Genomic DNA, 17,801 nt, shown 5'->3' with positions numbered 1-17,801 from the left:
GATGTGTCAAGTGAATGGGTGTGCAGGTCTGTAAATTGCATTCTCTGTAGATCATCTACAGTATGGCTCCAGGGGGGCATCAGCAAGCCAGCGCCAGAAGTGAAGGAGACCTCCTGGGATTGTTCTTGTTGCTCAACTCAGCACTCTGGCGTCACTAGTAGCTGCTCATGGCGTTCTTTTTTCATTTCATTAGTCTAAAAAAAATGCCAACGAGTTCCCCTGCAGTAAAGAGCACTCCTCTCTGGCCTGCCTACACACTTCTTGTCAAAAATGACCCTCCACAGGGAGAAAACATGTTAGAGGCTACAGCTGAGCAAATATTCATCACACATCATTTCTTTAATGTAGCCTCTTGTCTGTTTGAGAATCACCTGCAAGCAGCTCAGCATTTCCCCTGAATGTATTCATTAGGCAAAAGCATGACAGGTTCTCAGGAATATTTCTTGCCCTGTACATTGTTCACAGCTCACTCACCATGAAGTACGCAAGGCAGGATTCCTCTGTCAGTGAAACTCAGCTGAGACTCTCCCTCCCCTCATCCGCCAGGAGCGCTCTTTTAAAAGGTTTCCTCTCTTTCTCTTCTCTCATTAACTCCCCTCCCCCAGAAGGGCACATTCAGCGTCAGATCCCATTGGCAGAGAACAGAGGTGGCAGCAATTACGGATTCATAGATTCCAAGGCCAGGAGGGACCATTGTGATTATCTAGCCTGACTCCCTGTATAACACTGGCCCGAGACCCGCCACCAAAACAACCCCTACAGCAGAGCTTTTGGAAAAACATCCCATCCTGATCTCAAAACTGTCAGTGTTGGAGAATCCACCACAACCCTTGGGAAATTGTTCCAGTGGTTAATGACCTTTGCTGTCGAAAAATTACACTTTATTTTCAGTCTGAATTTGTCTAGCTTCAACTTCCAGCCATTGGATCTGGCTAGATCTTCCTCTGCTAGACTGCAGAGCCCATTATTAAATATTTCTTCCCTGCATAGGCACTTATAGACTGTGATCAAGTCACGCCTTAACTTTCTCTTTCTTCAGTTAGATAGATGGAGCTCATTAAGTCTCTCACTATAAGGCAAATTTTCTAATCCTTTCATCGTTCTCATGGCTCTTCTCTGAGCCCTCTCCAATTTATCGCCATTCTTCTTGAATTGTGGGCGTCAGACCTGGACACAGGACTCCAGCAGTGGTCGCACCAGTGCCAAATACAGAAGTAAAATAACCTTGCTTGCACCCAGTTTACCAAGCGAGCTCGATCACTCTGAATCAGGGACCTCTCCTCTGCATTACTTACCACTCCCTCAATTTTTGTGTCATCTGCAAACGTCCATAACCTATGGCCTTTTCGTCCATACACTCCAACACTGACACACAGTGCAGCTGCATTTGAACTGCACAGTGTAACTTCCTGCTCGAGGAGACATGCCTGTGCTACCTCTGACTGAGAGTAGCCACGGTGCTGGAAGTGGCAGGAGGGGATAGCCACCCCAACCATGGTACCATCGGAGCCCCTACGTCCATGCTCACAGCAGCTAGCCCCTACTGCTGCTCGCTCCCTGCGCGTATACTTCTAGCTCCATCAGGAATGTCTCGTGGAGCTGGAGTTTGCACCTGGCTTGAATGATGATGTACCCAAAGTCTGCAGGACGGAGGACTGAATTTGTACCAAAGCAGCCCTGAAACACACTTCGATGCCTTCTAAGTTACACCAAGCCTTGTGCTAGGAGCTGAGCGGGGACAAGGTAACAGCATTTTTTAATTTAACAATAAAAACCCCCTCACAAGTGCTGCCCTGGGGCCAGTCCCCCCAATCGCCTGGCCTCTCCATAACCCCTGCGCAGTCGCTAGTGAATGGCAGCCCCCACAAAATACAGGCATTTCCAGTATAGCAGGCTTGACTCTGACAAGCTTCTGAAAGATGCTGGTTTGGAGACGACTTGATTTGGGTGGGTACAAACAAGGTCACAGATTTCACTTGCATTGCAACAACCACAACATTGCCTGGTTGGACAAAAGAATGTGGCCCTGGATAGCGGCGGTTAAGCAGGAAGACCTGTTAAAGGCTAATGACTTGTGGGTCCATTTTTTATGGTCTAGAGTGAATCTGATGGCAGTAGGAGGGAAAGCCCCTTTGCTCCTGTTTCCTAGGTATGGTTAGGTTGTGCATAAATGGTGCAATCCTTTCTTTCCTCCAGCACTGAGTTAAAGTCCATGGGACCGAACAGAAGCTAGCCTGGCTGATGGGCTGTAATCAGGGGTTCCCAAATGCTGACCTCCTTTCTCTGGCGTCCTTCGCAGGCATTTACAAACTCCCTGCGTGTGCTCAGACAAAGTTTCGCCTGATACATAAAAGTGAAGCAGCAAGAGCCGGATTTAACGTGCCTGCCACAATGTCTAGTGAGTAGCTCGGCCCTGGAAAACACAGGAACAAAGGACAAGGGACTAGCCAACCATAGGAGAACTGGCCTCGGGCAGCCATAGCAGCCCCTGAATGACACGCCTCTCTGCGGACAGTATCGGGGCTGTGGCCAGGATATAGCTATGCCCCACTGACAGCCCTTTGTGAGTCCTGCCAGCTAGCCCCAGTTGTTTGCTTTGTGGAGACGTTTGGCTCTGGTTATGTGGGTAGGACTTTCATCCATCCCCACAGTATCTGAGCCCCTCCTGTGCTGCTGGATTCAGCCTCCCAGGTGTCCTGCTAGGCAGGGACGTCAGCAGTCCCACGTTATAGCTGGGGAACCTGAGCCATCCGATGAAGTGGGTTCTAGCCCACGAAAGCTTATGCCCAAATAAATGTGTTAGTCTCTAAGGTGCCACAAGGACTTCTCATTGTTTGAGCCAGAGAGGAGAAGTGACTCGCTCAGGGACACACAGGGTGTCTGTGGCAGGGGTGGGAATTGGGATTCTGTCTTGGGAATTGGGATTCTGTCCAGTCCGGTCTCTTAACCTCCTCTCCAGCTCCGATTTACATGGCTGGACCAGCCCTGTGCACAGGGCCCTGATGAACAGTACTGTGTACTCCTCGCTGCAGCCAAGGACTCAGGCCATAGCCTGTGCTCCTTGTCTCAGATGATGAGAACCGGGGATCTGCGACACTGACAGGCTGCGTGGAAGCGTACCCTGGGGCCCGCAGCGGGAGCCACACCGAGAGATTAGCAGTGTTTGTGCAACCTAAGGAAAGACATCTGCCGCCACACACGACAGGCACAAGGTGGGACTAGGGCCTGCACGAGGAGCGAGCTGATCGCCTGTGAGAGTCAAGGAGGAATTTTCCATCCTGGCACATTGGTGCTGTGTGGGAGGAGCATTACTGCCCAGTGGCATGTTAGTATTGGTCCCTCTGGACCAGCTGGCTCTTCTTTTCCCATGTATGACATCTCCTGCGTGAGCTCCTGCTCCCCAGCTGTACCTGCCGGTCCTGGCCAGGTTGTGCTAACGGAGACTGCGTGGTGGTTTTCTCCAAGTCTTCACAGGCGTCATTAAGAGCTGCATTAAATACGCTGCCCCAGACGGCTGGCTTCCCTCAGCCAGGCCCAGGAAAGCTCCGGTGTAAAGAGCAGGACCTGCACAAGGAAGTGCCCAAGGGCTAAGCCTGATATGGGGCTTCACGCACGTCACACCCAAGCTAGGACTGAAGTCAGGAGCTGTCCCAGCTTCGTACCTCTCAGATTTAGAACAGAACGGCAGCACTGAGGGATTAAAATAAGTGGATTGTGATGTACAGGACATCAGCAGAACAATAGGACTTAGCAAAGAACGCCAGTGTGTCCGCAGGGCATTAGCCGCCAGCCCTAGGTCAGGGATCTGATGCAATTCCCCCTTCCAGGGCTGCAGCCGCTTCACCATCGCTGCCTCACGTGGGGACACCGGCTCCGCATGGATCGGCTCCAGAGCTATCAACCGCAAGATCGGGGCTAAACCAAGGACAAGATGCAATGGGAGGCGCAGAACATGGCCGAGGGCAGGAAGGAGGAGATCAGGGTGAAAAGGTCTCAGGGCCAGGCCCTCTGCCCAGTGCTTTGCACAGCACAGGCTCCGCAGTCACCAGTAAGATAGAGGGGAATAAAGGCAATGGGGGGGTTATTAGATTTATAGTGGATCGACCTAGGCTAATCTAGCTCACCAGCCCTGTCTGGGAGTGACTCCAGAGACTGGTTTGCAGTTCTGAGGAGAGACTGCAGGAAGCGTTGTGGGACGGAAGTGGAATTGCTCTTTCATGTCTCTGCTGTTGTGTCTGGGGTTTCCTTGCATCTGTTGCTCACCAGCACATTTAAGACATTAGCAATGCTGGCCCCAAGCTTTGGCTGGCAGAGCCGGCCACCTTCTCAGTGGCAGTTCTGGCTACACACTGGCTACACATTCTCCGGAATGTCAGGCTTCCACAACACTGCAAAGACATTACCCTGGTGTCGGCTCATCTTCGGTTCCCCTTCCCTTGCAGCCGGGAGCGCGGCTTGCAGGTATGAAATATTGAAGGCAGCAGTCCAATGGTTTAGGAAGAAGGCTTCAGACAATGACCAGGGGGGTTGCTTAAGCAAATGAAGCATGCTGCACCAGCCTGGTCGTCTATTTTAAATTCTCCTTGTGGAGAGGTGTAGTTATAGTCAAGGGGAAGGGTCTGGCGTCTCTGAGAACTGGAGATATGCCGTAGGTCAAGAGTGTTAAACTGGAAGCAGCAGCTGGAACTGAAAACTCCACCAAAGCCGTGAAGTCAGCCTGTGTAACTCATTTCTTTATTTACTGCCACGGTGCTCTACTCCTCGGCCTGTCAGTATTTCTAGTCTGTTATAGGGCAAGCCCACCTGCAGCACTCCCCAGTGGAAGAACAGGCATGCTGGCCTCAAATTCCTTCCTTCAGAGTCCCCATTAACGTCACACAGGCTTTCTTGTCTCAATAATTCCCTCCTTTGGGACAGTTTATTACCAAAACATAGTTAAAATACTCCATAACAAAAGCTCCAGACTCAGTCCACTTCTCCATAGTCGCCACTGTTTATAGTCCTTAATGCTTCACATTGTCCAGTCCACTGACCTAGCACATACCACATGCCCGCGTCTTCCACCACACCCAGATACTTCTTTGGACCTTTCAGCAAGACAGCCACCCCAGCCCGCACAGTTGGACTGTAACCATGCTCTTCCCAGCAGGAACCCCCACATCCTCTCTGCTGGGAGTTCTGCCTCACCAGGGGACCACCCATATCCGCCCCCTTTTCCAGCTCCCAGCCGCCGGTGGATAAGCCCCTCTGCTGCTCACAAATTCCCGAAACATCGGACATTCACGCACTTCTGGGAACAGCATGGGCCCGCCCCCACCAGCATGACCTCACATGCCCGGCGTGTGCAAGGTCCCGCCACATGGGGGACGCCATTTTCTAGAGCGCCCCGGCCCCGCCAGCCTGACCCGCTTCCAGCGGGCGAGGTTAGGTCAGAGGGGTGGAGTGGCGCCCTCTTCAGAATGGTGCCCCCATCTGATACTGGACAAAACCACCTCTGGTTTTCTCCTAGGACCGGATGGAGGACAAACCAGCCAAAGAGAGGCCAGGCCGGAATCAAACCAGACAAGTGGCCTCCCTATCCACTTCCCCTTGCCCTCAGCCCTCTCTGGCCCTTTGCTCTGGCTCTCCAGCTTTGATGCCAGGAGGCAACTCCCTCAGCTGTTCTCCTGCCTTCAGCCCCGCCGCGTCCCAGCTCTCCAGTGTGGCAACTCCACAAGCAAATGCCTCCACTACTCTCATCTTCTGCCTTCGACCAGGAACCACCTACAGCTTCCTTCAGGGACCTCCTGCAATCTCCCAATCTCTGGCCTCCCAGGCAGCTCTCACTGCCCCTTCCTGACCAGCTCTTCTCTTTAGAGCCCCGGTGCCCTCTTTTAAGCCCAAATGGGGTCAGCTGACCCATCACAGGTGGCCTCTTCCCTTGCCACCATGTGACTCACGCAAACACATTTAAGGATGCTACATAAAAATAAAATATACCACACAGATGTTGCCAGGATCACTAGAACTGCTCTGTACTCGGCTGTATTTCTGCCAGTGTCCTGTATCCCCTCACTCCCACATCTCTGTATTACTTTTCTGACTGCTGCTGATCATCGAGATAGTTAAACACACCCAAGAGCTTACCTCTCTTGTAATCAACTCATTCTGTCAGTTCCACTTATCCACAGACAATGACACAGCCCAGTGACGGAGACATCAGCCACTGGTATGGGAAACCGGTTGTCACCAGGCCCCAAGTCCATAGGAAGTGAAAGCAAAGCAGCTTGTAGCCTTTGATAGCCTGTAATCTCTGGAGAGCTGAGCTGCTCCCAATTTAGAGCAGCTACCATTACAGCAGTCAGTGCTATGTGCTGTGCGAGCCGTAGTGTAATGGTACCTACTGTGCAACTTTACATTCCATCCGTTTCATAGGTGCACAGATTCACGGATATTTAGGTCAGAAGGGACCGTTACAATCGTCTAGTCTGACCTCCTGCACAACGCAGGCCACAGAATCTCACCCACCAACTCCTGTAACAAATCCCTCACCTATGTCTGAGCTACTGAAGTCCTCAAATCGTGGTTTAAAGACTTCAAGAAGCAGAGAATCCTCCAGCAAGTGACCCGGGCCCCATGCTACAGAGGAAGGCAAAAAAAACCCAGGGCCTCTGCCAATCTGCCTTGGAGGAAAATTCCTTCCCAACCCCAAATATGGTGATCAGCTAAATCCTGAGCATAAGGACAAGATTCACCAGCCAGACACCCAACTGACACGGTATATCAGGCTATTGCTGAGATCATACTGCAGCACTACAGAAGTTAAAGAAAGTTGCATACTTCAACTCTTTTCTATTTAAGAAGCTTCAGATAAGAGTGAGCTCTTCCTACTAATTTCTTCAGATTTTTACCTACCGTCCCCTCCCAAGTATAAAGACAGCTCCCCAAGAAATGAAACGGTACCTTGATTGTTCAAAGGTACGGAGTCCCTGTAGCTCCCATTGATGCAAACACAGGATAGTCCAAAATAGCCCTGTTGTTTCAAAATGACCCTGCTTCCTGCAATTTCAAATAAAATATGGTTAGTCATACATTAATTGCAAGTACGATCATTTCATCAAACCAGATAATTCATGCTGCACAGATGACGAATGCTACAAGAGTCAATATTTCAATTCTAAAATACAAGCTAAATCCTGGAATAAAATCCCTAGAAGGAAATGGGCTAATATTACTTATACTTACCTCTTCTCTAACGGGAGGAGAACTGTGCATTGATAAATAACAGGTCCCTTGCCCTTTTCATTGGCTTTGGTACAGGTAACAAAGTAAAGCCATGTGACCGTATGTTCATAAGAGGTGTCTCTTTCAAAGCTTAGTCCATGGTAAGGCTGTCCCAGATTACGAGCATCTACCTCTTGAATCTGCCACTGGCACAGCAAAGGTAGCAAATAAAGAACTAAGGAAAAGTTGTGTTTCTTTTGGTTCTTCCTCCTCCAGTTCTCAGTATGGCAGGAGGCAGCGATGCCATTTTTATCAGTGTCACCAGACTGCTGAACAGGTGAGTTCTCTTCCAAGCCTCACAGGTGGATCAGCATCTGAACGCAAGCACAACCTCAAGCATTGTAGCCCAACCAACCCTAAAAGGAGGGCTTCCTTTTCTGAAGAGCATATTGTTAATGAGCATCTGTTTGCCACAGACTGGACATTGGGTCAAAGCAGCACCTAATATAATTCCATTTGTTCCAATGGAGTTTACACCAGGGAAGAGTTTGACCCTTTCTCTTGAATGGTGCCTGCTGTGAAAAGGCAAGAAGCTGGCAGTGAGCAGAGCTCTTAAATGCTAAAAGGAAGTTTAAAGGGAAAATCTATGTTACTAAATGGAAAATTCATATTGACCAAAAGCCGCTTCTCTCCCTTGGAGCTTTTGGAAACTCTTGTCCTGGCCATTAGAATGCTGGGCCATTCTTTTGGAAAGAGAAGTGCAGAGAAACGGCAAACAAGAGCAGCAGTGTTTGTGGCTGGCAGGACAGAGAAGGGCTTTATCATGCGAGCCAGAAGCGGGCTAGTTCATTGACTGCAAGGCAAAGTGCAAGGAAGAAAGAACTCTGATTTCCGGGGGATTAACATGTAATGCCAGCCAGCCACTCCGAGAGCCTGATCATGATTCCACCAGAGTTATAGATCCTGGAACTTCCATTTAACGGGAAGAACTGGAACTGGGGTCCCAGATGTGATTACTCAAAGACTGCTCTGTTCAATCTGCAGCTCAGTTCCCCTTTCCTTCCTTCGAAAGCTCATTAACCTCCTCCGGCATCAGCTGGAAAGCAACAACCAGTAACAATACCAGCCTCAGAAATCAAACGGGAAAATGGAACAGAATGGGCCAGGTTCTCAGCTGCTATAAATCAGTAGTTCCATTTAAATCAATAGAGCTTATGCAAATTTACAGCAGCTGAGGATATGCCCCAAAATGCATTTATGTGTACATACAGCTATCCCCAAGTTAGTTGTTAATCCTAATTAAACTGGAAACGCCAATTCTGAAAGGCAGAGCAAAACTCACTGGCTGGAAGCTGACGCCTTTGTGCTCCAAGAAAGGGATGTTGGGGAAGGCAGGAGCATCTGCACGGGAGGAGGATAAAGCCAGGGGGAAAGAGCATTTGCTTAGATTCAGAGATCCCATGGCCAGAAGAGACCACTGCAATCACGTAGTCTGACCTCTTGCATAGCCCAGGGCAGAGACCGGCCCCACAGTAACCTCTAGAGCAGATCTAGAAAAACAGCCCGTCTGGATTTCAAAATGGTGAGAATCCACCACGACCCCTGAGTAATTGTTCCAGTGGTTAATGAACCTCAGTGTTACAAACCAACACCTTATTTCCAGTGTGACTTTGTCTAGCTTCAACTTCCAGCCATTGGATCCAGTTAGACCTTTCGCTGCTAGACTGAAGAGCCTATTAATTAAATATTTGTTCCCTGTGATCCCTTCTAGGCTGTGATCACGTCACCCCTTAACTTTCTCTTTGTTAAACTAAAGAGCCTGAGCTCCTTGCATCTATTACTGTAAGGCAGGTTTTCTAATCCTTTAATCATTCTCATGGCTCTTCTCTGAGCCCTCTCCAATTTATCACCATCCTTCTTGAACTGTGGGCACCAGAACTGGACACAGGATTCCAGCAGCAGGCACCCCACTGCCAAATACAGGGGCGAAATAACCTCTCTACTCCTACTTGAGATTCCCCTCTTTATGCATCCAAGGATCGCATTAGCCCTTTTGGCCACAGCATTGCATTTTGAGCTGACTATCCACCATCACTCCCAAATCTTTGTCACAGTCGCTGCTTCCCAGGAGAGAGTCCCCCAGCCTGTAAGCGTGACCTACATTCTTTGGTCCTAGATGGACACATTTACATTTAGCCACATTAAAATGCATATTGTTGCTTGTGCCCAGTTTGCCAAGAGATCCAGAACGCTCTGCATCAGTGACCTGTCCTCTGCATTATTTATCACTCTCCCAATGTGTGTGTCATCTACAAACTTTATCAGTGACGATTTGATGTTTTCTTCCAGGTCATCGATAAAAAATGTTAAATAGTGTAGGGCCAAGAACGCCCCCCACAGGACTCCATTGGAAACGCAGTGGTGCTGCTCAGTGGTGACTCCCTGTTCCAACGCTGGGGGTAGCAGGGTATGCTGGTTGGGGGGAGAGACACTGTGAGTCTATGAAACAATTGCCCTACGTGTGGTTACAGGCTATACTGACCTTAAAGAACTCTTCGTTTATGGCCAGAAAAGCATGCAGGTGTGAGATGCTGTAGGACTGATGGGAATGGCTTGTGTTGTGCTGTGAAGGCTGGGTGCCCCCAGGCATTGCAGGGGACACTGATGCCCAGGCCAGAGTTCCCAGGAGGACCCGCACTTTTGGATTGTTCCTAGCTCTTTTGTGTAGCTGTTAAGCAAAACCCAGTTTGGACATTGCCGACTCTCCACGTTCCCCTCAGCTTTCTAAGGGCAGCCTCTCCGCACCTGTGCTCTGCAGGAGCACGTCCATCCTGCTAGAAGAGCAGCAGCCTTCGCCGCATATCTGTGCAGGACACGCCCCCTTTGGGCAATGGGACCATCGATGGCAAGGCCCAAAAGGCAGAGCAAGCGGGGCTGGTGGTCACTAAACGCTGCCAGGTGTTTTGAGAGAAGATCCAAAAATCAGCTGTAGCTGTGGGAGGAGGAGTGGGGGGGGTCCCTTGCATTTTCCATAATAAACACTTCTGTTCAGGAATCAGAAGAGTTTCGCTAGAATGACTGGCCTGGCTGGTGCTGAAACGACACCTGTTTGTGTCTCCTAGCACTGGCGAGCTTGTTGAAGACCAGTTGGCTCTGATGCAAAGATAAGCGTGCGCACTCTCTCTCCATGCAGCGCTGTTAGGGCTGGGGAGACTCGGGGCAGTGTGTCCACCTTGGCATGTGGCAAGGTTGGCGTGAGCTGGGGGATGAATCCAGTGGCTGTTTGTGGTCTGAATGTCCTCACAGCTCCGTCCACAGGAATCCCTGCAGCCTGCTTCATGATGCCACGTCCCCTCCCTTCTCCTTTTCCTCCTGTGTCCTCCTTCTGACCCTGGCAGCCTCTCCAAGCTGGCTTATAGCCAAACCTCTCTTGGGAGGAGCATGCCTTTCTTACAGCACTAGAGCCAGGCAGAGGGACAATTTCATTTCCAAAGGCTTTCCCACCTCATTTTATGCTTATCCCTATGGGCTAATTTCAGTCATGGTCAGCTAGGCACCACATTTGTGCCTTTGCACAGAATACTCAAAGGCGTCCGCAGCACCCTGGCCTCACACAGCCAACAGGTTGGTAGTTGTTCAGTAATTAATAGCAATCATTGTTTGCAGTGGCCAAAAAGCCACCCCTTTTGCTTTATTTGGTGGAAAGGGGTTCCCCAGCCTTTACTTCCCTCCAGGCCCTCACCTGCAGCTCGCTCCCGCCCTCCCTTTGGCTCCCTTCAGCAGCAGTACATCAGCCAAAAGGATCAATGCAGAGTGCCAGGAGGGGCTCTCTGCCCATGGGTCTGCTCTTCATGGCACTTCAGCTCTGACAGGCAGCAAAAAATGGCCAGTTTGGAGCTGCATTCCTAGCCACGGGGCTAGTGGGTTAGCCCCACATGCTGGGGTTTTTGTGCCAACTGCATTACTGACTGCCCTGCTAAGATGGACAGTCTGACACTGGGACCTTCTGCCTTTTGTAATTAAAGATATGCCTGAGCCAAACCCCATAGCCACAGCCTGGCAAATGTTGTTGACACTCAGACTCCAAAACCAGATCCACACCCAAATTTCTGACTGCTCCAGATCAGCTAGACCAAAACTCTATCCTGAGCAACCGTGAGTTTTGGGGTTGGGTGTCAAAATCTGGGCTTGACCAATGAGTCTTGGGCCCTTCACTATTTTCCAGATTTCTTGTGGAACCGAGATCTCTGAGCTTTGTTACCAGGAGGAAAAGGAAAAGCAGCTCAGTGGTTTGTGAAGCAAAGAAAGCCCAAGGGTAATTAAAGAGCCCAGCTTGCTGACAGGCCTCAGACTCTGGGCTTTCACTGCAGCCGCAGTCTAGGGAGGAGAATAAGCTCATGTCACTTTGACATGCCCACAGAAAATGCCCTGATGTACAGCTGAACGCACTGGGCAGGAAGCAAAAGAGAGATGCTGTCTTCCATCCCTAAGAGATCATTTGAATAGAACTAAAGGGACTGAATTCTGCTGACACTTTGGCCAAATGCCACCTGCTGCATTTGGGAGGCTGCAGAAAGCATTTCTAGACAGATCACTGGCCCACAGAATAGAGTTCCTTTTAGGACTTTTTTGCACAATTATGCACACTCGTGTGCATGCGCTCACACACACACAATCATTCTAACTGATCTAGCTTTTTCAAGCAGACAATCCCAAATGTATTATTGCTGGGTGAAATTCACCCAGTAGGGTAAGGCACCAGAGGAGAGTCTGAAAAGCAAACAGAGCTGCTACAATTCTACTTTATAGCCTGGGAGCTGTGGAAGAGGGGAATTTCGTATCCCCGGTGTGCAGTGGAGTGGGCTCAGTACCACCGTCTCAGGAACCATTTACTTCCCCAATGTGGGGTCAACAAAAAACAGAGCAGCTGAGAAATCTGGGTATTTTCTTTTGCTCTTTCTCCTAAAACTGTTTCCTTTGGGCCCTTCAGAAATCCAGGCAGTTCTCCCACGCTTAGGCAGTGCCCAGTCTGAACTTCCAGTCTGGAGTACAGGCTCCAGATTTAGGACAGCCGCTCTTAGCCCGACAGGAGCCCTTTTGTAGCCAGTCCCAGTTTCAGGGGAGAGTGTATAGCAGGAGATGGGACTGACAAAGCCAAGTAAAAGCTCAGCTGGGGAGCAGCCTGGTCTGTGGAATAGGAGAGGCAGGTGGAGTCGTTAGTGGGAAAGTGACCAGAGCCATCACTGCCCAGGAAAAGCACCAGCTGACAGATCTGTGCCAGCTCGCTGACTCCCAAATCAAAACTGATTCAAGTCTTTGCTGGGCTGCTGCTGTGTCTTTGTTCCTTGGGGTTTGCATTTCGACTGAGCCACTCACATTTCAAGGAAACTTCAGGAAGTAGCAAAATAAGAAGAATAATTTGGGGGTGGGGGGCTGTCATCCCCACAGAATCCTTGAACTCTTACTGCTGCGATCTCTCCATAGCCAACTACTGCTATGCAGCCACCTCTGGGGTGGGACCATGGCTGACAGGTGCACAATTTGCTCAGCTTCTACTGTACAGAAGTCTGGACAGGGGAAGTGTTGGCCAAAGATGCTGGGGCAAACCGCTAAGCTAGCAATAAACACGCTGCCACAACGTCCACAAACAATCTCTAGCCCGTCTCCTCGGCCAAAAGCTGGGAGTGGACGACATGAGATGGCTCACTCGAAGATCGCCTGTTCCGTTCATTCCCTCTGGGACACCTGGCATCGGCCACTGTTGGCAGACAGGACACTGGGCCGGATGGACCTTTGGCCTGACTCAGTCTGGCCGTTCTTAGGTTTTTCTCCATGTTTTCCAGTGACTTTCTCTCTGTCACTTTTTCAACGTTACGTCTACATGTACCAAGTCATGTAGGAGCTGCAGGGAGCATACTTCACTCTAAAATCAGCGTTAGCCGAACGTGGGACTAGAGAGAGACTCGAGATGGGCCTGGGTCATGAAGCTCAGACACTCGGCAGTAGCTAAACTTGCCCAAAGTCAGATGGTTCAGATCCAGGTTTTTGATTTAGCTGGTTATAGAGAGATGGGCCAGCCACAGAGACAGATCTGAATGTCTGCCACAGCCTTCAATTGTCCTTGTAAAAGAGCAGCAGAGAATTATTCAGCATTAACATCTCAGCGAGGAAGGCTTCCTCTACATCTAGGAATGTCTCCTTCTGAACAAGTGATGATAAAACCCACTGGCCCCATTAAACTCCAGTGTAGATCATGATTCGTTATTTTATGGAAACCACAAGTGTGCTAGGCGCTGCACATAAAACATCCAGCGGGCAGGTCCCTGCCCCACAGAACGTACGGCCTATAGGAGTGGCTTACCAGGTGAGGGAGGGCGTGCCACACACCAGGAAGGGGAGAGGCTTGGGAGGACACAGGCTGCAGACATGCCCACGTGGCTGCTCGTCTAGGAGTCATACGTCTTGGCAGTTCAAACGTGAGGAGACTTTTGTTTGTGGCACCTCAGTACCTGGCCCGTGCAGCTGGGCAGGGCACTGCGCAGACGTGTGAGTGACAGGGGAGAGGAACCCATGCAGCAATCCCATGCCATGCTCCAAGCTAGACAGGGTACGGCTACGAGATCCTGCTCCCTCCATCTGCACAGCACAGCCAGCTGGGGCCTGCTGCCTGGGGTCCCACCCCGGCCATGCCCACCTGGGGGCTGAGACAGGATCGGCCAGGAAGCGTCTGTCCACACAATTCGCTCGAGCCGCGTTCCCCGCCTCCAGCTATTTGTGACGTGGGACTGGAAAACACAAGAGGGTGCAACATGCTGCTGCAGCCTGGGACGGCTCCCAGCATCCGCCACCAGCAGAGTGCCAGCTTGCAGCCCTTTGGACAGGGTGGCAAAAAGAGTGCAGAGAAGCAAGAGGGCTGGGAAAGCAAAGTCTTTCAAGGACTGGTACTTCAGGGGCAGCTGTATGCCCCAGCCAGGCCAGCAGTGCCCCACCGCTGCTCCAGGCCTGGCTCCTTGTAGGACGTGGCAGCTCAAGCCACTAGCAATGCACAGAAATAGCGTCCAGGAGCCTTAGGGTCCCTGTGACAATCCTCCATTTGGTGTAAATCAGCCCAGTTCCATGGGCTTCACTGGAGCTACGCCAATTTACATCAGCTGAGGATCTGGCCCAACGTTTTGCCATCCTCGGTGCCTGACTGGTCCTTGCATGTTGAGCGTGTGCATGTGGCAGGCCTTCCACTCCATCTTCCCGCGCTGCATGACCCCACCCCCCCACCCACAGCTTCAGTATGAATCTCTCTTCCAGGGAGCTGCCCTCTTGGGATCCCTCTGCCATTTTTGCCCTTTCTTTACTCCTCCCTCCCTCCCTCCGTGACATGCCCACCCCCGGAACGCCCAGGCCGCACTAGAGCGACGCTGACCAGCCTTGCTCTCCATTTCTAATTGCTGCAGGAACTAGGGGGCGATGGCAAGTGGGTGTGTTTGCCCAAGGCACGCTTTGTTCCAGGTTTTAAAGAACTGTCCCTGTTTGCATTCCCAGGCCAGTGGTGATGTGTCCAAGTCCTAGGCTGAAACCCCAACAACCCAAACGTTGGGGCTGGGAGCCAGACATCTAGGCCTGGGTACAAATTCTGCGGTTACCACCCCTGTCTAATGGGCTGAACCAGAACCCAAAATCTGAACAGAGCAAACTTTGAGAGGTTTGGCCCAAACATAGGCTGGCTTTTCCTGGTAGGACCCATCTCCTGTAGGCCTGAGGCTGTGAGGTCAAGTGGGAAGGGGGCCGTAGTGGGCATCAGAAGAGATGGGTTCTGTTGGTAGCTCTGTCCTCTGACCATGAGCAAGTCAGGTAACCTTTAGCACCCGACTTCCCCCATCTCTAAAATAGAGATAGTGGGTAAGATTACCATGAACAGCTGTATGTCAGAGCTAGGTATTGTTACATGCGAAGTTCCTATGCGATGAGTGTCACTTGTTGCAAAGCCCAATTCTATTGGGCTCCGTAGTGTTCTCCTTACCGTGTTCTCCTCTGTGTGACAGCAATTCAGCCGTGACTCTCTCTGGGCCCCTTTTGTATCTGCCATCAAGGTAAACTCTCGACACCCCTCGGCGTAGCCAGGAATATCATTTGCATCCTTCATTCAGTGTCTCTGGTGCCATGCACAGAGGACACTAACTCGGGCAGAGCAAGGAGCCTTGAATGGCCCGGGGTTTCCATGGCCGGTCTGAAAGGGACACGAATAGCAATAGCTCAGGAGCTGCTAACTAACAAAGTTCTGCTGAATGGTGTGAATGTAGCCAACTGAGGGTAGTGCAAGAATTTGGCTGCGTGCGTGTGCACATGTTACACACTCCGCGCACCACAAGGGACTAGCTGAAAAGTGACCCATTGCAGGTGAGGATTTGGCTAAGGCCTAGAGCCAACGGGGGGTCCTTTGGCATCATGTACTGCATGGCATAATGTCTCACTTTGTTTTGTGTTAGGTGGCACCCAACCAAGACTTTCCTTGTGTTCTTTGAGTTGGTGTGTCAGATTTGACAGTCAGTGCCAATGCTTCCCAAATTGTCCTTGCATACGGATTGGCTGGGCTGTGGGTAGTGTTTTACACTGTGTCTAGCCATTCATTGCTTTGGTTAATCTGCAGGAAGTCTGTTGTTCAGACCTGTCTAAAAGCAGTACATTATGCTTGATCTCACTGGTCTCTGTAGGGTTTGTTTTTAGACTCAATACGCAGCACTGAGATTGGACATTTATTGGGGCCCAGTCTAACTCCCATTGAATTCACTAGAGGGTTTTTCCACTTGGATTGAGCCCTGAGGTTATTAGCTTCCCTTCTTTGTCTTTGCAGTTATACTTTTCCAGGGAAGTCAGCAAAATGGGCCCGATTCATCAGCGTTTTAACACTTGTGGCCCTCTCCGTTGGTTGCACCATTGTTATTTCCATCGTGCAGTACTTGCAGCCTGAGCAGTGCAAAGAGTAAAATCCAAATGAACCAGAAAGACAGGAATCCCTGCCTGGAATAGGTCCCAGCCTAGAGACACAAGTGGGCACAGTACTGCAAAGAGCACACACAGCAACTGGACTGAGCTAAACTGAATTAAATCCAGACCTGCTGTCCACTACCCCAGCATCATAATATGACAGTGAGCCAATCAGTCCAACAACACATCCTTTGCCTAATGCAGAGACGATTAGCTAACGCACTAAGTAAAGGAAACTTGCTTTTCTTTTCTCTATTTTGATGCATTTATTGTGCCTGAAAGCGAAGCTTCACACTGGTTAGAAGCAGGCATCCTGCTTTCCCAGTGCATGTCCATCCTGACCTACAGGGCCCTCTTCCAGCTTCTTGGACCTCTCTGGGGCAGTGGCAGCTGGCTGCCCTGTGCAGAGCTGGTTTCTGGTTCTGAGATGCGAATGAAAGTCTGTGGGGAATGGGATGAGGTCACCAAATCTGCTTCCATTTCAGGCCTAATCCGAAGCTGAATCCTGGCCTTCCTCCAGAAATGAAAAGCTCATGCCATGAGGCCACAGAAACCCTTAGGGAAGAAAATGTAGTGCCTCTTATTCCTTGCTAAAGTTGATGGACTAGTCTCCCGCCAATAGCTCCGAACCGGCAGCACTCATTCAGGACCTGCGCGGTGTTCTGCTACCCTGTGTTAAGTATGATTATGAAGGAGTTTGTACTCAGTCCAGACTTTGGCCATGAATTAAAAGGGTGGATTCATGTTGTGATGGCCATGCCTGTCCTGTGAGCAATGAGCATGACCTCTTGGTATTTCAGGTCAGAGTGGGCATTTGCGCTAAAGGCCACAAGGAAAAAAAAACAAAGGGTGCTTGATTTATGAATAAAATAACACAAAGTGCTATTTCAAGCACTGGCAACGTTCTACTTGAATAGCTAGTAAAGTGGCCACCTGTCTGATAGTCTCTGAGCGCAGCCTGAGAGCCGCAGTAATGTGATAATAGTATAGTAATGAGATCTCGTGACTCGCCTCACTGTGTAAGCTTGCCATTTTTCGCTACAGTCTTTGAAAAGTCATTAGGTCACTGTTCATTTTCCTGAGATCAGCCAGAAATTAAATCACATGGAAGTACTATAACCCTGAGCCTAGCTTTAGCCCCAGTGGAATAGGACAGATTTTTAAAGGTCAGAAGATCAGCAATGAAATGTTACACCAATAATTTGATATACTGGAAAGCACTTTGCAATATGATAGTGAAATCTACTATGTTATGGGCAGGGAATAGAGGCAATATTATCTTTGTGCTTTGCTTAAAAAAACTAATCAGATGCTGTACAAACCCAGCTGTGCATATGCGTGCCAGACAATGGGAACTGGCATAAAACAGCAATGCTTATGGTGTGCTGAAACCAAGGTGACAAAAGCAAACCACCTGACTCTATGCTCAGAGGATGGTGTGTGTATTTCCCATTAACTTGTTCCTTATGTACATTAAAGGATTCCCATTATTATAGAAACACAATATTCTGTCCTTCGTGAGTTAATGCTCTTTTCTGGAAGTAAAGATGAGGCACTATCAGAGAGGGAGGTGTTAAAAGAAAAGGTGTGGTCACAAACTGATCATTAAAAAGCATTAA

General features: G+C 50.0%; 1 protein-coding gene across 4 annotated transcripts in view; it reads left to right on the top strand.

The window, feature by feature from the left end:
- FAM107A (family with sequence similarity 107 member A) overlaps positions 1-17,801 on the top strand; it is a 71,095-nt gene that overhangs the window by 3,003 nt on the left and 50,291 nt on the right. The window lies entirely within an intron of this gene.

The sequence above is a fragment of the Lepidochelys kempii genome, chromosome 7, assembly GCF_965140265.1.
Source record: "Lepidochelys kempii isolate rLepKem1 chromosome 7, rLepKem1.hap2, whole genome shotgun sequence".
NCBI classification, from domain to species: Eukaryota; Metazoa; Chordata; order Testudines; family Cheloniidae; genus Lepidochelys; species Lepidochelys kempii.
The sequence above is the reverse complement of the archived record's forward strand: the minus strand, read 5'-3'. Positions and strand labels throughout refer to the sequence as shown.